Below are 23,062 nucleotides of genomic sequence, written 5' to 3'. Positions count from 1 at the left end.
TCATCTATCTGGAATCGGCCAAGAGGTTGAATCCTCGGCAGGCCAGGTGGGCTTTGTTTTTTACCCGGTTTAATTTTGTGGTCTCTTTTTTGCCGGGCACCAAGAATGTTAATGCCGATGCCCTTTCCAGGAGTTTCTGCGCGGACTCTTTGGAGGTTGTCGAACTGTCTACTATCCTGAATGATGGTGTAGTTTTCTCGGCTATTTCGCCTGATCTGCGGTTGGCACTGGTGGAATTTCAGGGGGATAAACCTGAGAGATGTCCTACAGGGAAACTGTTTGTCCCAGACCAATGGAGAGACCGAGTTGTCTCTGAGGTTCATTGCTCTGTTTTGGCGGGTCATCCTGGCATTTTTGGTACTCGGGATCTTGTGAGATGCTTTTTTTGGTGGCCTTCCCTGTCACGAGATGTTCGTCGTTTTGTGCAGTCGTGTGGAGTTTGTTCTAGGTCCAAGCCCTGTTGTTCACGTTTTAGTGGGCTATTATTGCCTTTGCCTATACCTAAGAAACCTTGGACGCACATCTCTATGGATTTTATTTCAGAGCTTCCCGTCTCTCAGAAAATGACTGTGATCTGTGACAGATTCTCCAAGATGGTCCACTTGGTTCCCCTATCTAAGTTGCCGTCTTCATCAGAGTTGGTGCCTTTGTTTTTCCAACATGTTGTTCGTTTGCATGGTATTCCCGAAAACATTGTTTCTGACAGAGGGGTGCAGTTTGTATCCAGGTTTTGGAGGATTTTTTGCTCCAAATTGGGTGTTCAGCTGTCTTTCTCCTCGGCGTTTCATCCTCAGACCAACGGTCAGACTGAAAGGGCTAACCAGACCCTGGAGACCTATTTACGGTGTTTTGTTTCTGCGGATCAGGATGACTGGGTTTCATTTTTGCCTTTGGCTGAATTTGCCCTTAACAATAGAGCTAGCTCTACCACGTTGGTGTCCCCCTTTTTCTGCAATTTTGGGTATCACCCTAGGTTCCTCTCAGGGTAGCTTGAGGCATCTGACTGTCCGGGGGTGGATTCGGTGGTCAACAGAATGCAGCAGATTTGGGGGCAGGTAGTGGATAAATTGTTTCAGTCCCAAGAAACTGCCCAAAAGTTTGCCAACCGGCGTCGGACTGTTGGTCCCCGGTTTAACCCCTTCACGACCATGGACGGAAAGATCCGTCCTTGTGCCCTGGGCCTTAACGACCAAGGACGGATCTTTCCGTCATGGCGGAATCGCGGCACCGGAGCCTCCGGTGACTGCGATCGGTTAACATAAACCGCAGATTCGGGGAGGAGGGGATCTGTACCTGACCTCAGGAGGGGTGGTGCCTCCTCCCCGGACCTACGGAGGCTGTGATTGGCTGACGAACGCCGCTCAACCAATCACAGCCACTGTAATGTTCCAGCCACTTAAAGTGACTGAAACATTGAAATCCAGCCCTGGCCAGTGCAGCTATAGTACTGGCCATTGGCTGGAGCTGGGTGACCTCACTGGATCACCCTCCCCCAGCTCCAATAACTCTGATTGGAGAGATCGGCCTTGTGACCGATTTCTCCAATCACAGTGTACCTGTTGCCGGTGACCGCCCCCGTCATCGTCCCTGCAGCACGCCAGCACAGTGAGTGTACACAGTGCAATGGCAGGGCGACAAGCTGCGGTCCCATGCTGTTATGAGACTGGAGCATGGGACCCGGAAGTTGCCGCGCTGCCATTGCACTGTATGAAACCGGCCTCCCGATCCGCCGCCGCCGCTGCCCTCCGCCGCGATCTGCCACCCGCATCCCCACCCCTCGTATCTGCTGCCCGCACCCTCACCCCCACACCTCCCGATCCGCCGCTGCCCTCCGCCGCGATCTGCCACCCACACCCTCACCCCCACACCTCCCGATCCGCCGCCGCTGCCCTCCGCCGCGATCTGCCACCCGCACCCTCACCCCCACACCTCCCGATCCGCCACCGCTGCCCTCCGCCGCGATCTGCCACCCGCACCCTCACCCCCACACCTCCCGATCCGCTGCCCTCCGCCGCGATCTGCCACCCGCATCCCCATTCCTCGTATCTGCTGCCTGCACACTCACCCCCACACCTCCCGATCCGCCGCCGCCCTCCGCCGCGATCTGCCACCCGCACCCCCACCCCTCGTATCTGCTGCCCGCACACTCACCTCCACACCTCCCGATCCGCCGCTGCCTTCCGCCGCGATCTGCCACCCGCACCCCCACCCCTCGTATCTGCTGCCCACACACTCACCCCCACACCTCCCGATCCGCCGCTGCCCTCCGCCGCGATCTGCCACCCGCACCCTCACCCCCACACCTCCCAATCCGCCGCCGCTGCCCTCCGCCGCGATCTGCCACCCGCACCCTCACCCCCACACCTCCCGATCCGCTGCCCTCCGCCGCGATCTGCCACCCGCACCCCCACCCCTCGTATCTGCTGCCCGCACACTCACCCCCACACCTCCCGATCCGCCGCCGCCCTCCGCTGCGATCTGTCACCCCGCACCCCCACCCCTCGTATCTGCTGCCCGCACACTCACCCCACACCTCCCGATCCGCCGCTGCCCTCCGCCGCGATCTGCCACCCGCACCCCCACCCCTCGTATCTGCTGCCCGCACACTCACCCCCACACCTCCCGATCCGCCGCTGCCCTCTGCCGCGATCTGCCACCCGCACCCCCACCCCTCGTATCTGCTGCCCGCACCCTCACCCCCACACCTCCCAATCCGCCGCCGCCCTCCATCTGCCACAGTGCCACCGGTCCCCCCCCGATCTGCTGCCCGGCCCCTTTCCCTCGTGATCGGCTGCTCGTCCCCTCACCGCCGTGAAGTGCGCTCCCTCCCCTGTCACCGCCGTGATGTGCGCTCCCTCCCCTGTCACCGCCGTGATGTGCGCTCCCTCCCCTGTCACCGCTGTGATGTGCGCTCCCTCCCCTGTCACCGCCGTGATGTGCGCTCCCTTACCTGTCACCGCCGTGATCTGTGCTCCCTCACCTGTCACCGCCGTGATCTGTGCTCCCTCACCTGTCACCCCCGTGATCTGCTGTCCGCTCTCCCTCACCTCTCACCCCCATGATCTGTGCTCTGCTCACCTGTCTCCTCCGTGATCTGCGCTGCACTCCCTCCCCCACCTCTCACCCTCCCCGATCTGCTGCCTCCTTCATCTCCTGTGATCCAGCTGCCTAGATCCATCCTGTAGGGTAACTATCCCCAATCTCACCTCCCACTCCCCTTCCCACCCATCCCCCCCATCCCCCCCTCCCCCCATCCTCTGCCGCTCCTGCATCCACTGCGCCCTCTCCCATCCGCCCCCACCCTATCCCAGCCGCCGTCTCACAATCACAGATGCTCCCTTTATATGCCGCTGCCCCCCCCATCTGCTGCCGCCCCATCTGCCGCCCCCCCCCATCTGCCGCTGGGTTTTTTTTCTATGCCATGGGGGTCTAGTTTCCAAAATGAGGTCACATGTGGGGGAGCTCTACTGTTTCGGCACCTCAGGGGGTCTCCAAACAGCATGGAATACGCTAATTATCCCAGACAATTTTGCGTTTGAAACGTCAAATGACGCTCCTTGCCTTCCGAGCCCTGCTGTGCGCCCAAACATTTTATTTCCACCACATATGAGGTGTCTGTGTACTCAGGAGAAATTGCACAATACATTTTATGGTGCAATTTTTCCTGATACCCTTGTGAAAAAAAAAGCTACCTGGTTGAAGTAACAATTTTGTGGTAAAAACATTTTTTTTTATTTTCACAGCTCAACTCTATTAACTTTTGTGAAGCCCCCAGAGGCTCAAAGTGCTCAATAAACATCTAGATAAATTCCATGAGGGGTCTAGTTTCCAAAATGGGGTCACATGTGGGGGAGCTCCACTGTTTCGGCACCTCAGGGGCTCTCCAAACGCAACATGGTGCGGCTAACGATTCCAGCTAATTTTCTGTTCAAAAAAGTCAAATGGCGCTCCTTCCCTTCCGAGTCCTGCCGTGCGCCCAAACAGTGGTTTTTCGCCACATATGAGGTATCTGCCTGTTCAGTAGAAATTGCCCAACAAATTCTGGGGGTTCATTTAATCCTGCTACCCTTGTGAATATTCAATATTTGAGGCTAAAGTAACATTTTTGTTGCAAAAAGTAAAATGTTCATTTTTTCCTTCGACATTGCTTTAGTTACTGTGAAGCACCTGAAGGGTTAATAACCTTCTTGAATGTGGTTTTGAGTAGCCTGAGGGGTGCCGTTTTTGGAATGGTGTCACTTTTGGGTGTTCTGTGTCATGTAGACCTTTCAAAATTGCTTCAAATGTGATGTGGTCCCTAAAAAAAGTGGCTTTGTAAATTTTGTTGTAAAAATGAGAAATTGCTCATAAACTTTGAACCCCTATAACTTCCTTAAATTTTTATTTTTTGTTCCCAAAATTGTTCTGATGTAAATTAGACATGTGGGAAATGTTATTTATTAATTATTTTGTGTCATATGTCTCGTTGGTTTTAGAACATAAAAATTCAAAGTTTGAAAATTACAAAATTTTCAAAATTTTCGCGAAATTTCCGTTTTTTTCACAAAGAAACGCAAAAAATATCAGCCTAAATTTACCACCCAATATGTCACGAAAAAACAATCTCAGAATCACCGGGATCCGCTGAAGCGTTCCAGAGTTATAACCTCATAAAGTGACACTGGTCAGAATTGCAAAAAATGGCCTGGTCTTTAGGGTCAAAATAGGCTTGGGGCTGAAGGGGTTAAAGTAGGGGACATGGTGTGGTTGTCCTCTAAAAATATTCCTATGAGAGTTCCATCTCCTAAATTTAAGCCCAGATTTATTGGACCTTATAAGATTTCGGAGATTATTAACCCTGTATCTTTCCGTTTGACTCTGCCTGCGTCATTTAAGATTCACAATGTCTTCCATAAGTCCTTGTTGAAGAAACATGTGGAGCCAGCAGTTCCTGCAGCAGCGCCTCCTGACCCTGTTTTGGTACAAGGGGATCTGGAGTATGAGGTTCAAAAAAAATCTGGATTCCCGTCACAGTAGGCGTCAACTTCAGTACCTTGTGAAATGGAAGGGTTATGGGCAGGAGGATAACTCTTGGGTTGCGACTTCTGACATTCATGCGGACAGGTTGGTTCGCGCCTTCCATCATGCTCATCCCGAGCGACCCGGTGGCGTGGGTGAGGGTTCGGTGACCCCTCCTCAAGGGGGGGTACTGTTGTGAATATTGGTTGTGTTTTGGCTGCTGGGAGGCTCCCTCTGGTCTCTGGTGGCCAGGGATGGTTTGGACTTGGACCAGGTGTGTTGTGCAGTGGGTGTTTCCTTTGCTAACTCTCTGCTTATTTAAATCCTGGTCTGATTGCAGGCTGTTGCAGGATGTCAGTTGTTCTTTGTATCTCCAGCCTGCTTAATCCTGCTCTACACCATATCTTCCCCAGATAAGTGCTTGCTCTTTATTTATTGTCTGGTTCTTTTGTTTATCTGGGTTTGTCAATTGCTGTGGTTGGTTTCAGGTTATTTGCTTGCAGGGATTTTCCCCCTTAGTGGATTGTTGAGGAACTCCCTGCAGTTCTGTGTGGAGTATAGCTCCCTTGGGTCCATGTGTTTATGGCTTGTTGACTTTGTTATGATTCTTGTTTTCTGTTCATTGGTATGACAAGGGCACCTGGTATAGGATGGAGTTCAGATCGTGCGATCTGAGGGCCTTTTTGTACTATCAGGAAGTTGGTATTTTGCAGGGTTTTACTCTGGCCACCATCAGTCCCTTTCCTGTCCTTTCCTATTTTAGTCAGCGGGGGCCTCACCTTTTGCTAATTTTGTCATTTACCTGTGTATTGTGTTTTTCCTATATCACCGCAGTCTTTGAATGTGGGGGGCTTGCTATTCTTGTCTATTTTCTGAGGCAGAGAGTTATTCATCTTTCCTACCTTTAGGATAGTTAGTTCTCCGGCTGGGTTCGCGGTGCACAGGATGTTAGTTCACCCCTCGGCTACTTCTAGTTCTGATGGTTAGTAAGGGGATGGCGGCCAGATTAGTTGCCAATGCTCTTGTCACCTTTTGCCAATGATTTGTGGTGGTCTTCCATGGTTCCGGATCATAACACCCAGGGCCAGATGGCATTCATCCACGAATATTGAGGGAATTGAGCTCCGTAATCGACAGACCCATGTATCTCATCTTTTTAGACTCGCTTGTAACAGGGTTGGTGCCTCAGGATTGGAGGATTGCTGATGTGGTACCGATATTTAAGAAAGGTAAGAGGGTAGATCCAGGCAACTACCAACCAGTAAGCCTGACATCAGTAGTATGCAAAGTTTTTGAGGGCATTTTAAGGGATGACATGCAAAAATATATTGCAGAAAATAATATGATAACTGACAAACAGCATGGATTCATGAAAGATAAGTCATGTCTAACCAATCTGTTGGGGTTCTATGAGGGGGTAAGTGCAAACCTGGATATTGGTAATGCCGCTGATGTGATTTATTTGCACTTTGCAAAGGCATTTGAAACTGTACCACATAATAGCCTTATACTAAAGCTCCAGAAGCGAGGACTAGGGGAAACTATATGCAACTGGGTAAGGAATTGACTAAAAGATAGGAAACAAAGAGTAGTCATAAATGGTACAGTCTCTAAATGGGCTATAGTCAGCAGTGGGGTGCCGCAGGGATCTGTGCTAGGATCGATTCTTTTTAATCTCTTTATTGATGACCTTGTGGATGGGATTGATAGTAAAGTGTCAGTCTTTGCTGATGACACCAAACTATGTAGGATATTAAAAACTGACCTTGATAGTACAATATTACAAAAAGATCTGGATAAGATGTCAGAATGGGCAGATACTTGGCATATGAAATTTAATGTTGATAAATGTAAAGTAATGCACTTAGGACGGAGTAATCCTATAGCTGCATATGCATTAAATGGAAGTAAACTCGGGACCACAGAACAGGAGAAGGACTTGGGTATTCTCATTACAAATAAGCTGAGCAGCAGCACTCAATGTCAAGCAGCAGCTGCTAAAGCAAACAAGATTTTAGGGTGTATAAAAATAGGAATTACTACTTACCGGTAATGATGTTTCCAGGAGCCATCATGACAGCACTGTAGGAGTTGCTCCTTTGACCTTTACAGGGACAGGAAGCGCAAGAGTTTAAAAGCCCCTCCCCATCCCCCTCTCCTCAGTGATTTTTCAAGTACCACACCAGGATGGGAGATAACACCACTTTATTAATGCATAAACGTACGACAAACACGGCACAGAATCAAACGGGAGGGAAATAATAGTGCTGTCATGATGGCTCCTGGAAACATCATTACCGGTAAGTAGTAATTCCTATTTTCCAGGACGCCACATGACAGCACTGTAGGAGAATGCCAAAGTAATCCCTATGAGGGGGGAATCACAGCCTGTAGAACCTTCCTACCGAACAAGGTATGTTGATCAGTAAGAAGATCCAGTTTATAGTGTTTACAAAACGTGTGGGGACCAGACCACGTCGCTGTATGGCAAATTTGTTCTAAGGAAACCCCCACTCTCTCCGCCCAAGAAGTGGACAGAGCTCTGGTGCAGTGAGCCCTAAGGTGAGTAGGGGGGTCCCGACCCGCGGACTGGTAAGTAGCTGTAATAGTGGACCTAACCCACCGAGACAGAGTTGTCTTAGACACCGTCTTCCCTCGGTTTTTCCCTGCAAATTGCACAAATAGGGTTGAATCTATACGCCAGCTCCGGGTAGCTTCCAAATAAGCCAGCACCGCTCTTCTAACATCCAAAGAGCGAAGGGAATCTTCATGTTGAGACGAAGAGGTGGAACAGACTGCCGGCAAAACCACCTCTTGTTCTAGAGTAGTCGCGGACACCACCTTCGGCCGGAATGTTGGATCAAGCTTCAAAATGAGTCTGTCGGGCAGGATCTGGAGATATGGAGGACGAATGGATAAAACCTGTAGTTCTCCAATTCGCTTTGCAGTGGTAATGGCCACCAAAAAAGCCGTTTTGAACGATAATTGCTGAATATTGACATCATCCAGAGGTTCAAACGGAACTTCACAGAGTCCATTGAGAACTAGACCCAGATCCCATGGAGGAACTGTGGATCGAATAGTAGGTCGCAATCTTTGAAGTCCTTTGACAAAACGGACAATCCAAGGATGGGAAGCGAGGGAAGCATCGAAGAACACACTGAGCGCTGAGATCTGGACTTTTATTGTACTGGGCTTCAGGCCCTGGCGAAAACCATCTTGAAGAAAATCAAGGATCCGAGGAATATCTGGACGGGCACTGTCGCTTGGTTCCTCTCCTAGGAAGGCACAAAACCGAGTCCATATCCGCCTATAAATCGCCTGGGTAACCGGCTTTCTACTGGCTTGTAGGGTAGTAATAACCGCTGCGGATAAACCCTTATTCTTCAAGAATCGCCCCTCAGGATCCAAGCCAACAGATGAAGATTGTGAAGGTCCTGGTGGAATACTGGACCCTGGCTGAGTAGATCCTCCCGTAGGGGAAGAAGAACGGGCTTGTCCACTGCCATGTTGTTCAGGAGTGAGAACCAGCTCCTTCTCGGCCAAAACGGAACAATGAGGATGACCTTGGCCTTGTCCTGTCGGATCTTCTGAAGGACTCTGTAAATCAATGGAAGAGGGGGGAAGGCATATGCCAGATTCATGACCCAAGGTTGAGACATCGCATCCACTGCTGCTGGCCTGTCGTTGGGATTGAGAGAGAAGAAGTTCTTGCACTTCGAGTTGTTCCTGGACGCGAATAAGTCCCAATGAGGTGTCCCCCACCGGGCAATTAATGTCTGGAACACTGAGTCGTTGAGGCACCAACCTGCGGGATCTATCCGGTGTCTGCTGAGATAATCCGCCAGATGATTGTCGGATCCCCTCAGATGGACAGCCGAAATGGACAGAACAGATGTCTCGGCCCAGCGGAAGATGAGGTGCGCCAAGGCTTGCAACTGGTGATGTCTCGGGCCGCCCTGGTGCCTGAGAAACGCCACTGTTGTCACATTGTCCGAGAGAATGCGGACATGTTGATGTAGAAATAGATGTTGTCTGCTGCTGAGGGCCTGCCAGACTGCGTTCAACTCCCTGTAGTTGGAAGAGTAAGCCATCGACTGGGTTGGCCACGTTCCTTGGAAAGAAACCTTGCCCACGTGTGCCCCCCAACCTGTTTGGCTGGCGTCGGTAATGAGCGTAACTGATGGCGAGTAGTCCCAATGAACTCCCACCGAGAGATGCTCCTTTTTTGTCCACCATTGCAGAACGCGTCGGAGCCGCACCGGAAGGATGATCTTGCGGTTCAAAGTGATTCGGCTGGTCAACGAGCAGTGACGACCCACTGGTCTTGAAAGAATCAGTTGTTGAAGCGGTCTTGAATGAAACTGGCTCCACCGTACACATGTGATACAGGACGTCATCAGACCTAACACCCTCATAGCTTCCCGGATAGTACACTTCCTTTGACTTCGGAAAGACCGTATTCTGCTCTGGAGTAACCTCACCTTCAGGGCTGGTAAGAATGACATTCTGGCATTCGAGTCCAGAAGAATGCCTAGGAAGATCTTCCTGGATTCTGCCAGTAAATTTGATTTGTGAATGTTCACCATCCACCCCAGAGACTGGAGTTGGAATAGAACGATCCCCACCTGGTGGTACAATTCTCTTGGGTTGGCTGCAATGAGAAGCAGATCGTCTAGGTATGGAACGATGGTGACACCCAGAGTTCTTAGGTGGGCCACCACCTCCGCCATAACTTTTGTGACGGTTCGGGGAGCAGATGATAGGCCAAACGGAAGACACCGGAACTGGTAATGATAGATTACACCCTGTTTTTCCAAAGCAAATCTCAGGAATTTCTGACAGGCGGGGTGTATAGCTATATGATAATATGCGCTTGACAGGTCTATTGTGGCCATAACCGAGTGATGGCTGATGAGTGGGATGGCCGATCTGATGGATTCCATACGGAATTTTTTGTAACGAACGAACCGATTCAGGGGCTTGAGATTGATAATGGTGCGCACGTCTCCCGACGGTTTTAGGATGGTAAAGAGACTGGAGTAGTGACCTCTGAAGTGTTCCCGAGGAGGAACAGGACATATTGCCCGGGTACGTAACAGATTTTGAACCTCTGACCAGAGCCGGAAGGACGAGTCTGGAGAGCGAAATCGTGTTAGAAGAAATCTGTCGGGGGGCACCCGAGAGAATTCTATCAGGAGACCTCCTAAGACCACTTGGCGAACCCAAGGATTGGACGTGATACGTTCCCATGCCGCTTGAAACCCCGTCAGACGAGCGCCCACCCTGGCGTCAGGATCGATTTTGGTTCTTTCTAGTGTCAAATGAGGGATTTCTCTCTTTTCCTCCTTTGTAATAACTCCATCTACCTGATCTACCCCTACTTTTGTAGTCAGGATTTCTAAAGGAACGAAATCGACGGGTAGGAGGGCCCCGACGAGTCTTCTCCTCGGGAAATCCCCCTTTTTTATCCGAAGCCTTTTCTAATATATCGTCTAGAGCGGGACCAAAAACTCTCACACCTGAAAATGGGATAGCACACAATTTGTTTTTAGAGGCGCAATCCCCCGACCACGTTTTTAACCATATGGCCCTGCGGGCAGAATTAGTTAATGCCTCATTTCTAGCAGAAAATCTAATTGATTCCGCTGAAGCATCTGCCATAAATCCTGTGGCAAGTTTCAGGAGAGATATAGAGTCCTGGACAGTCTCCCTGGGAGCCCTATCCACAATTAGGGATTCTAAGTCATCTAACCACCTAGACATGGATCTAGCCACCGAAGTAGCCGCAATGTTAGTCTTGATAGTGGTGGCTGCAGCTTCCCATGCTCTTTTCAGAAAGCCATCTGCCTTTCTGTCCATAGGGTCCTTCAACCCGGACGAGTCCTCAAATGGGATAGCAGTTTTTCTAGCAACCTTAGCCACCGGTACATCAATTTTAGGTACATCCTCCCAATCCTTAATATCATCCGGTTCAAAAGGGAGGCGAGCCCGAAATTCCCTGGGAATAACTAGCTTCTTCTCAGACTCCTGCCATTCCTCCATTATCATTGCTCTGACATGGGAATTGACAGGGAATACTCGATGACGTTGAGACCTAAGTCCTCCGAACATTTCGTCCTGGACAGATCTCGGTTTCTCCTGCTCCTCCACCATCATTGTCTTTCTGACGGCACGAAGAAGGTCATCCGTATCACAGGAGGAAAAAAGATACCGACGGCCCTCCTCTGGTGCTGGACCCGCCGTCTCCTCCTCTAACTGAGAATCAGAGTCATAAGAAATCTCTCCCTCTTCTGAAGAGATCCCCATGTCCTGACGTTGTCGTTTGTGAGGCATGTCTCGACCTTCCAGGTGGGATGATGTACTGGCAATGACCGACTGTACTTCCTCGCGTATCATAGCTCTCATGTCCGTCAGCAGGGAATTTTGTTCACTGGAGACCAACTCAGCTATACAAGTGTCACATAGCTGTTTAGTACAGGACTCTGACAGGTGTAAATGACAGACTGCACATTTTCTAATCCTGGCGGATTTCCTCTGCACTTTCTTAGGAATAGTTCCGGTGCGTGTTGTGGAAGAATCCTAAAATGAAGGGGTAGACTGAATCAGGTACTACCCTTCTCATCCCTGGACAGAACCCAGGTACACCTGTACTTACTTGACCCTGGGACTCTGCAGGGACCCCGGCATCCGACCTGTCATCCTCATCCATTACAAGTGAATACAGACAACAGTGAACCATCCCCCGGTCCCCACGGTTTTATTACCTGTTTGGGCGACGTCATGGTCCGTTCCCGCCTTCAGTGTTCCGTCCTGGATCACCTACTGCCTTCCAGGGCATCGCCATAGTCCTAACCCGGAAATGCGGCAATCTCTGCACAGCGCATGCGTCAGCGTGCGTGTCACGCTGGAACGCATGATGTGCGCATACCCGCAAGTGCCACATGGCCTGCAGAGGACAGCGGGAGGCCGAGAGCCCTCACCTGAGGGAAGCGGCTGTTGCCGGGAATCTCGTTTCACCGGCCGGCTGAAGAACCTCTCCTTTAGAGGTGTCGGCCAGGGGCTGCTTGACCGGCAGGAAGGAGAGAGCAAGCCCCCCCGATCCGCCTGGACCCCGTACATCTAACGGTAAGACTTGCGTCCGTCCTGTACAGGGACAGGAAAAACACTGAGGAGAGGGGGATGGGGAGGGGCTTTTAAACTCTTGCATTTCCTGTCCCTGTAAAGGTCAAAGGAGCAACTCCTACAGTGCTGTCATGTGGCGTCCTGGAAAAGAGAGATTAGATCCCGTGATCCCAACGTATTGTTGCCCCTCTATAATTCACTTGTAAGGCCACATCTGGAATATGGGATCCAGTTTTGGGCTCCACATTTTAAAAAGGACATTCAGAAGTTAGTTCAAAGGCGGGCGACTAGACTGCTACAAGGAATGGACGGCCTCCCATATGATGACAGGTTGAAAAAGTTAGATATGTTTAGCTTAGAAAAAAGACTTCTCAGAGGAGATCTCATTTATATGTATAAATACATGTGTGGTCAATATAAAGGACTGGCGCATGACTTATTTCTTCCAAAGACAGAACTAAGGACCAGGGGGCATACACTGCGAGTGGAAGAAAAGTGATTCCGACAGTTAAATAGGAAAGGGTTCTTTACAGTTAGAGCAGTCAGACTGTGGAATGCCCTACCACAAGAGGTAGTAATGGCCGATAGTATAACAGCTTTTAAAACAGGGCTGGATGATTTCCTCAGTACACAAAACATCTATATATATAATTGCCTTATTCTGTCTGTCTGTCTGTCTGTCTGTCTTGCTCCAAAATTGTGTCCTTACGGTGACAAACAGCGGATTGGCCGCTCGCCTCGGCTCCGCCCCCCCCGCACGGATTGGCCGTTCGCCTCGGCTCCGCCCCCGCACGGATTGGCCGTTCGCCTCGCCTCGGCTCCGCCCCCACACGGATTGGCCTCTCGCCCCGGCCCCCTGCACGCATTGGCAACTCGGCCATGCCCCGCCCCCCTCACGCATTGCACGCTCGCTCTGGCCCCGCCCCCCGCACGCATTCCCCGAACCGAAACGGAGACCCGACTCCCAGGTGAGTGCTGTACCCCCGGGAGCCCACACCAGCGTACGCCGGCAACCCAGCCGACACATACCCTCGCATTGCTGGGATTGCCGGCGTACGCTGGTGTGGGCTCCCGTGCGAGCGGGGGGCGGGGTACGCTGGTAACCATGGTACACCGAGTAATATTGTGTAGCATGGTTAACAGCGTACACCGGCTCCCAGGTGAGCGCATCAAGGTCCTGCAGCGGCGGAACACACACACGCACAAACATAAGAACAGACACACACACACATCAGATCACACTCACTCCCACACACACCTCACACACACATCAGATCGCATCAAGGTCCTGCAGCAGCGGAACACACACACGCACACACATAACAACAGACACACACACACATCAGATCACACTCACTCTCACACACACCTCACACACACATTAGATCGCATCCACACACTCACAACATCCCGTGATATCGCTTGCTTCTCGGCGGCGATACTGTGCAGTGACCTTCCAGGACCTGCCGGAGGATCACATGGCCGGAAGCATGTGGTATCTCCGGATGTTGTAATTGTGTGAGCGCGTATGTGCAATATCGTCAGTGTGTGTGTGTGAGTTTATGCGATCGGATGTGTGTGAGTGTGTTCTGATGTGTGAGTGTGTATGTGTGAGTGTATGCGATCGGATCTGTGAGTGTCGGCAGAAGAGCACGGCGTGCAGCACAGCTGCTGGGACCGCCCCCCAGTGGGCACAGGGAGAAGTGGGGTGTGTGTGTGAGTGTATGCGATCAGATGTGTGCATGTATACTGTCTGATGTGTGACTGTGGAGCACGATGGGGGGTGCACAGCATGGGGGATGGAGCACGATGGGGAGTCCGCAGCATGGGGGATGGAGCACGATGGGGAGTGCGCAGCATGGGGGATGGAGCACGATGGGGAGTGCGCAGCATGGGGGATGGAGCACGATGGGGGGTGCGCAGCATGGGGGATGGAGCAAGATGGGGAGTGTGCAGCATGGGGGATGGAGCACGATGGGGGGTGCGCAGCATGGGGGATGGAGCACGATGGGGAGTGCGCAGCATGGGGGATGGAGCACGTTTGGGAGTGCGCAGCATGGGGGATAGAGCACGATGGGGAGTGCGCAGCATGGGGGATGGAGCACGTTTGGGAGTGCGCAGCATGGGGGATGGAGCACGATGGGGAATGCGCAGCATGGGGGATGGAGCACAATGGGGGGTGCGCAGCATGGGGGATGGAGCACGATGGGGGGTGCGCAGCATGGGGGATGGAGCACGATGGGGGGTGCGCAGCATGGGGGATGGAGCACGTTTGGGAGTGTGCAGCATGGGGGATAGAGCACGATGGGGAGTGCGCAGCATGGGGTATGGAGCACGTTTGGGAGTGCGCAGCATGGGGGATGGAGCACGTTTGGGAGTGCGCAGCATGGGGGATGGAGCACGTTTGGGAGTACGCAGTATGGGGGATGGAGCACAATGGGGAGTGGGGATGGAGCAAGATGGGGGGTGCGCAGCATGGGGGATGGAGCACGATGGGGGGTGCGCAGCGTATGGGGGTTGGAGCACGATGGGGGGTGCACACCTCCCCCCAAAACACACACACACACACTGCCACACACGCACTGCACAACACACCACACACACACTGGAAACCACAAACACTGCCCTACACAGACACCCACACACACAGACAATGCCGCACACACACAACACCCAACACACAAACACCGCGGCATACACAAATATACGCACATACCGCACAACACACACATTGCACAAAACACACACAAACCGCGCAACACACACACACAACGCTACAGACACACAGCGCTCCACAAACAACGCAACACACGCAACACACAAACAACACCGCTCTCACCCCCCGACACACCCAGACAACACCCAGAACATTTACAGCCCCTACACAAACACTCGGTAACTACACACAACAACATCTATATATATATAACACAAATCATACATTAACTACACAATACGTAAATTCTAGAATACCCGATGCGTAGAATCGGGCCACCTTCTAGTTGTTGGTTATAAATGACTTAGTGACCAAATGTAGAATTGGTGGAGGAAGGTTGAACTAGATGGACCTAGGTCTTTTTTCAACCTAAGTAACTATGTAACTATGGATATGTGTTCATTCTTCTATTATCTACATATATTTCATGATCATTACACACCTATAATGCTTAGGTAACATAATATACACCTGGTTATATGGCATATGCGTTCATTCTATTATTATCTACAGATATTTCATATTCATTCCATGTCTAACTTGCCCAAGAAACCTTTTATACATCTACATAATATATACCTGATAAGTTATTATCTTCATTCTTTTTATTTATTCCTTTTCATCATTATTTTTAGTATATCCCCTCTCTGGTTGGAGAGTGGAGATTGGGTGTTACCTCAGTGGTATCAGATGATCTGTGATAGGGATATTTAAACCATCTCTTTCCTCTTGTTCACTGCTGATTACTTTCAGTTTCACTTTAGTGGTCTGAACAATAGAAAAAGGGAAGGAAGGGTCGGCACTACAAGAAATAGCTATATATTACTGGTAACGTGCACCCCACATAAGGGACTGTATATAGAAAAGGAGGATTGTGTCTAATGGGCAGCGAAACCAAATGAATAAACATGTAATTGCCTCCATAAATGTATCAAAAAGAATTTTATTACTACATCAAGATTAAAAAACACCTAAAAACATGCAAAGTGCAGTCTAAGCTACCCGGGAACCTAAAGCATGCTCAAAAAGATTTTTTCATGTATGTGGAACATGTTCAATAAAATAAATGGTATCTTGGCACCTGTAAGCAATAAACAAAATGAAAAGACATGATGTAAGCACACATGGAAAATACATGAATAATAGTACAGAATTATAATGGATCATCACAGAATCATAGTATGATTAACAAAATATACCTGAAAAGACAAGGGTATAAATGACCCCAGTCCGTACAAAGAGAGGAGAGACCGGGAGTCGGCTGCTAGCCCCATGCCTTACAAAGTGCTGGGCTTCCTCAGGGATGCAATGGCTGGACGCAAAATGACACTTTAAATAGTCAGTAAACAAGGTGCAGGCAAATCTAATTGCAATCAATAAACATTTTTGTTTTTCATTATTGTGTGTTTATTGATTGCAATTAGATTTACCTGCACCTTGTTTACTGACTATTTAAAGTGTCATTTTGTGTCCAGCCATTGCACCCCTGAGGAAGCCCAGCACTTAGTAAGGGTGTAACGCATGGGGCTAGCAGCCGGCTCCCGGTCTCTCCTCTCTTTGTACGGACTAGGGTCATTTATACCCTTGTCTTTTCAGGTATATTTTGTTAATCATCCTATGATTCTGACATAGAGGGACTGCAGACTTGAACCCCAAGCCTTGACAACCTCTTTAAAAATAAACAACATCAATAGCGTTCGTCATTGATAAAATTTGAGTTCCTCTCCCTGGATGTTCTCTTGTTAGGGCCCACACTTACTTTACAATAAAGTAAGCCAAAACCTGACTAGTGGGCTAATACGAACGTCTAAAGGCTGTTTTACACGTGTCAATTTCTCATGCGATCGCATGTGCGATCGCACCCGTCCCCATTGTTTGTGCGGCACAGGCAATTTCTTGCCCGTGTCGCACAAAGTCGTAAACCCCCGTCACACGTACTTACCTTCCAATCGACCTCACTGTGGGCGGCGAACATCCACTTCTTGAAGGGGGAGGGATGTTCGGCATCACAGTGACGTCACACAGTGGCCGGCCAATAGAAGCGGAGGGGTGGAGATGAGCGGGACATAACATCCCGCCCACCTTCTTTCTTCCGCATTACCGGCGGGACACAGGTAAGCTTCAGTTCATCGTTCCAGGGGTGTCACACGGAGCGATGTGTGCTGCCTCGGGAACAATGAACAAGCGGCGAGCAGAAGGATGTTCGATTTTTAGGAAATGAGTGATGTGTCAACGAGCAACGATAAGGTGAGTATTTTTGTTCGATCACAGACGCTCGTAACTGTCACACGCTACGATATGTCAAACGATGCCGGATGTGCGTCACTATCGACGTGACCCCGACGACATATCGTTAGATACATCGTAGCGTGTAACATGCCCTTTAGGTATATGGAAGTCTTCTGTCGTTCGGTGGAGATCAGAATATATGGCATGTGAAATTTCAAAATGGCAACCTTTTGCTCTCAGGTTATTCATAGAGAGCACAAGAGCGAGCGCTTGGCAGAGTAATCGCCCCTTTCTACTTGGTATTTTTCGTGTTTTGCTACCTCACAAGTTGGAATATCACTTTTTTTTTGGGTATGTATCAGTTCATGTAAATACTTTGCCTACGGCTACATTTACACGACTGTTCTGTTTTTGCAGTCTGCAAAAAACGGTCCTGTTTTTCCACAGATGCATTCATATGGCATCCATGTGACAACCGCATCTGTCCCGTTTCGTTCCGTATACGGTCCGTGTGACATCCGTGTGACTTCCGTTTTTTTGAGTACCGCAAAAAAGCAGAAGGAGAGTTACATACAGTCCAGGGCATCTGGCCAGATGCTGGTCCCCTTATAAGCTCTATGGGGAACATAATCCGGTGCAAAGGGGTAGGAGCAAGCGCTAAATACTCACCGAGCCTCACAGCTGCTGGGTGGTATTCTTAGGGTGGGGAGACCCATGTTATTGGGAGCCCAACCTATTAATATCAGCCAGCAGCCAGACAGAATTGCTGCATCTATTAGATGCAACAGTCCCGGGACATTACCAGGCTCATCCCGAATGACCTGGTGCGTTGGCAAACGGGATAATATATGGGGTTGATACCAGTGTGTAATGTCACCTGGCATCAAGCCCTGGGGTTAGTGATGTCACAGCGTCTATCAGATACCCAACATCATTAACCCAGTCAGTAATAAAAAAAAATAGACAACAAACAACTTTTTATTTGAGTAAAAACACTCCCTAACACATTACCTATTTCATCAATTTATTGGAAGGGAAAAACAAATCCGGGTCCGGCGTAATCCAATAAGGAGGTCTGTTATGATCTGGTAACCGTGGACGAACACGAAAAATCCCAATAATAATGAAAAAACAAAAACCACAAGAGTAGTTGGAAACTGAACTTACTGCAATCCCCTATCAGACAACACTAGAAGTAGCAGTGGGATGTTCCTAACACACCTAGACACCTCGTCACTGCCGGAGAAACTTGCTACACCTCAAAGATAGAAATGAAGAATCCTAACTTGCCTCAGAGTAGTCCCCAAAGAAATAGCAAGCCCCCAACAGGCAACAACAGTGATATAAGAAAACACAATACACAGATAGAAAATATAGATCAGCAAAGGTGAGGCCAGACTTACTAGATAGAACAGGACAGGAGAGATAACTGATTGCAGCCAGCAAAAAACCCTGAATAAATACCAATCTCCAGATAATAAAAATACTGAGCCCATACGGACTCTCCCCCACTATATCAGGTACTCTTGTGCTTGACACTTTAAACAGAACTGCAGATATAATGGGAAGAAACAAAATCACCAAACAAGTAATTTTCTAAAGTGCAAATAATCCAAAACTGACCAGGGAGCAAGCTTCCTTTCTTGCTGGAGGGACTGCCCTGCTCACAAAAGCAGAAAGACAGATCCTCGCATACAGGAAACCAAACACAGAACCAAATGGAATAAGCAGAAACACTCTTAAGTGCAAATCCAGCAAATAAGCACAAAAACAGTAAACGTATCTGGATTAGATTTAGGCACCAAATAAATGGGAAAATCAGAAGGGAAAACTCTCAGCCATCTTCAGAAGCAAGCAGGAACATTTATTACCGGCGACCGCCAGGCACACAATGCTCTCCTAAATAAACTAGGCTAATCTGCAATAGGATTTCCTGGATTCCCAATTATTTCCATCACCTGTCTGAATCATAGATTCCAACTCAGCTTCATTACCATTCCTGGCCACCAGAGGGAGCTCCACACCAGTACCCACTTGGATGACATTCACAACAGAGGTCCCACGATGATCCATATTCACTATCCCAGTCAATGAAAAACAGAATATTCCCCATTGGCTGGGAGAGCAGTGCAGTGACCTGATTTAACATCCTTAGGTCAGCCCAGATCTCTGCAGGGCATGATGAGTGCTGACTTCATAAGGTTAACTAGGTACATTACCTGCAGTGATGAATGCCGCTGCACTCCTGATGTCAGCACTCATCACTGACTTCCATTGCCCGCCGCATTCACAAGCGAAGTATCGCAAGCGGCCTGTGACATCACCACTAGTCACAGTCTCGCGCCACTTGCGAGACTTGATGTGAGAATGTGGTGGGCATGGAAGTCAGTGACGAGCACTGACATCAGGAGTGCAGCACTTCATCACTGCAGGTAATTTGCTAACTTCCTAATGTCGGCGCTTGTCATCCACGCAGCTGCTGACACTGCTGTGCGGGCAGATGCTGACATGCTGCAGTGTGAGCAACCATGAGGCTGGCACGGGAGCAGGACACAGACTGCAGGGGCACCCGACGGAGGTCACATGGAAGTGCTTTCGTGTGGCTTCTGGGGATTTTGACTTGTATTGTGTCACGGTCCACAATTACGGAACTGTTATGTTCCATAATAACGGAACGGACATACGGCATCCGATGTGTTTTTTTGTTGGAACTGATGCCCAGAGAAGTGCTTCTGTGTGCCGTCCGATACTACACAAAAGACATTGAAAAGATGATCCTGTCAGTAGGTCCACAAAAAAATTGAACTGAACAGGACAAATGGAACAGTCGTCTGAATGCAGACACCAAAACGTACGTCAGGGTGGGCACTATCCCTCAGCTCTACACTTCAGAAACACAAGCACTTTGGTAAGCATTAACCAGTATATACTATCTATTTCTCACATACTGTCAGGCAATGTTTTTTGGCTCCTCTACATGGCTCTCTGCTCACTGTATTAGAATGTGGCAGCATCCTTCTATTTCTAGTATTCCATTGGATTTAGATAGGGTACATATTGAACTTATCTCCACTATATTGCTGGTAAACATTACATGTATATGTATGAACTTTATGAGAGGCCTTCCTTTATTTCTTTCTATTATGAAAAATATTTACTGTGTCAAAAATGAATTTTCTATAAAGCTGAGGACAAAAAAAAATGCAAATAGGGTCTTATCAGATATTAATGTGCAGTGTGCACAAAATTACACTCACCTCTATTAGGGTTGTGATAGTCACAACCCATATGAAGCTTAAGGTAATGGTGGCTGCCGTTGCCCCACGTGGGTAAACTTCAGTGCTGGAGAGGAAAAACGGGCTTAATGCTGCGTTGCTGCCAAATAAAAAAGTGGTTGATTATTAATAAACTTCTTTTATTTCATAGGCATTATTCCCGTTTCACCTCTCCAGCACTGAAAATTGAATTTTCCTGATACATGTTTATTGCTCTGTGCATATCATCAGTACTAATTTATATTGTATGCCTGCAGTGTGTTGTATTGGCTTGCCTTACCTGGGGTTTTGTGCACCCCACTGTATGTAACTTTTGCCCCTATCTTTCACACCACTTTGATTATAACAATACTAAACACCCATTTTTGCATTAAGGATGTCTTATTGCTTTTTTGCTTTACTTTTTGGTCTATGTGTTTTGTGATCTATCCTGGTCCATTATATCTGCACATTTGCTGGTAATATGGTCAATATTTAAATGAGTATACAATTCTATTAAAATGTATATGCATTTGTTGAATTACCTTTATCTTAATTGAATTAAGGTCTGGCCTTTAAATAGGCCACTCCAATACATTTATATGTTGCCACTTAAACCACATGAGTGGTGCTTTAGCAGTATGCTTTGGGTCATTGTCTTTCTGGAAGGTGAACATCCGTCAAAGTCTGAAATCGCTGACAGACTGAAAAAGGTTTTACTCAAGAATATCTGTATTTCAAACCATCCAGTTTCCTTTTGACTTGGACCCCTTTCCATGTCCTCCACAGCATGATGCTGTCACCACCATGTTTCACTGTGCGGATGGTGTTCTTGGGGTGATGAGCTGTGTTGGTTTGTCGCCAGACATAGCATTTATCTTAGTGGCCAGAAAGTTCAAATTTAGTCTCAACAGACCACAGTACCTCCCTCCATACATTTGGGGAGTCTCCCACCTTTTTTGGCAAAATCAAAATGAGCCTTCCAATTTTTAGCTGTATGTAAGTGCTTTTTTCTGGCCACTCTTCCATAAAGGCCAGCTCTATGGCATGTGTGGCTTATTGCAGAGGTATGGATAGATACTTCAGTCTCTGCTTGGGAACTCTGCAGCTCCTTCAGGGTTACCTTTAGTCTCTGTACTGCCTCTGATTAATGCCCTTCTTGCTCGGGCTGAGAGTTTTGGTGGGCGTCCCTCTCTTAGCAGGTTTGCTGTGATGCCGTATTCTTTCCATTTGATGATAATGGATTTGATGGTGCTCCAGGAATCATCAGAGATTGGAATATGTTTTTTAGAACCCAACCCTGACTTGTACATCTCAACAACTTTGTCTCTAAATTGTGTGATCTCCTTGGTCTTCGGGGTGTTATTTGGTTAGTAGTGCCTCTTGCTTAATGATGTTGCAGCCCCTGTGGCCTTTCAGAAAAGATGTGTATATAATGAGTATGACAGACCATGGGACACTTAGATTACACACAGGTGGACTTCCTTTCACTAAGCATGTGACCTATGAAGGTAATTGCTTGCACTAGACATTTTAGCGGCTTCATAGCACGTCTTCATACATATGGGGCGTCATACATATGGGACGTTATACAGTTAGGTCCAGAAATATTTGGACAGTGACACAATTTTCGCGAGTTGGGCTCTGCATGCCACCACATTGGATTTGAAATGAAACCTCTACAACAAAATTCAAGTGCAGATTGTAACGTTTAATTTGAAGGTTTGAACAAAAATATCTGATAGAAATTGTAGGAATTGTACACATTTCTTTACAAACACTCCACATTTTAGGAGGTCAAAAGTAATTGGACAAATAAACCAAACCCAAACAAAATATTTTTATTTTCAATATTTTGTTGCGAATCCTTTGGAGGCAATCACTGCCTTAAGTCTGGAACCCATGGACATCACCAAACGCTGGGTTTCCTCCTTCTTAATGCTTTGCCAGGCCTTTACAGCCGCAGCCTTCAGGTCTTGCTTGTTTGTGGGTCTTTCCGTCTTAAGTCTGGATTTGAGCAAGTGAAATGCATGCTCAATTGGGTTAAGATCTGGTGATTGACTTGGCCATTGCAGAATGTTCCACTTTTTTGCACTCATGAACTCCTGGGTAGCTTTGGCTGTATGCTTGGGGTCATTGTCCATCTGTACTATGAAGCGCCGTCCGATCAACTTTGCGGCATTTGGCTGAATCTGGGCTGAAAGTATATCCCGGTACACTTCAGAATTCATCCGGCTACTCTTGTCTGCTGTTATGTCATCAATAAACACAAGTGACCCAGTGCCATTGAAAGCCATGCATGCCCATGCCATCACGTTGCCTCCACCATGTTTTACAGAGGATGTGGTGTGCCTTGGATCATGTGCTGTTCCCTTTTTTCTCCAAACTTTTTTCTTCCCATCATTCTGGTACAGGTTGATCTTTGTCTCATCTGTCCATAGAATACTTTTCCAGAACTTAGCTGGCTTCATGAGGTGTTTTTCAGCAAATTTAACTCTGGCCTGTCTATTTTTGGAATTGATGAATGGTTTGCATCTAGATGTGAACCCTTTGTATTTACTTTCATGGAGTCTTCTCTTTACTGTTGACTTAGAGACAGATACACCTACTTCACTGAGAGTGTTCTGGACTTCAGTTGATGTTGTGAACGGGTTCTTCTTCACCAAAGAAAGTATGCGGTGATCATCCACCACTGTTGTCATCCGTGGACGCCCAGGCCTTTTTGAGTTCCCAAGCTCAC

At 48.5% G+C, this 23,062-nt stretch overlaps 1 protein-coding gene across 1 annotated transcript in view; it reads left to right on the top strand.

Annotated features, from left to right (window-relative positions):
• FGR (FGR proto-oncogene, Src family tyrosine kinase) overlaps positions 1 to 23,062 on the top strand; it is an 895,442-nt gene that overhangs the window by 412,533 nt on the left and 459,847 nt on the right. The gene's annotated exons all lie outside the window — the stretch shown is intronic.

The sequence above is a fragment of the Anomaloglossus baeobatrachus genome, chromosome 2 (assembly GCF_048569485.1).
Source record: "Anomaloglossus baeobatrachus isolate aAnoBae1 chromosome 2, aAnoBae1.hap1, whole genome shotgun sequence".
NCBI lineage: Eukaryota > Metazoa > Chordata > Amphibia > Anura > Aromobatidae > Anomaloglossus > Anomaloglossus baeobatrachus.
Note: the sequence above shows the minus strand (reverse complement) of the source record. Positions and strands in the feature narration are given on the sequence as shown.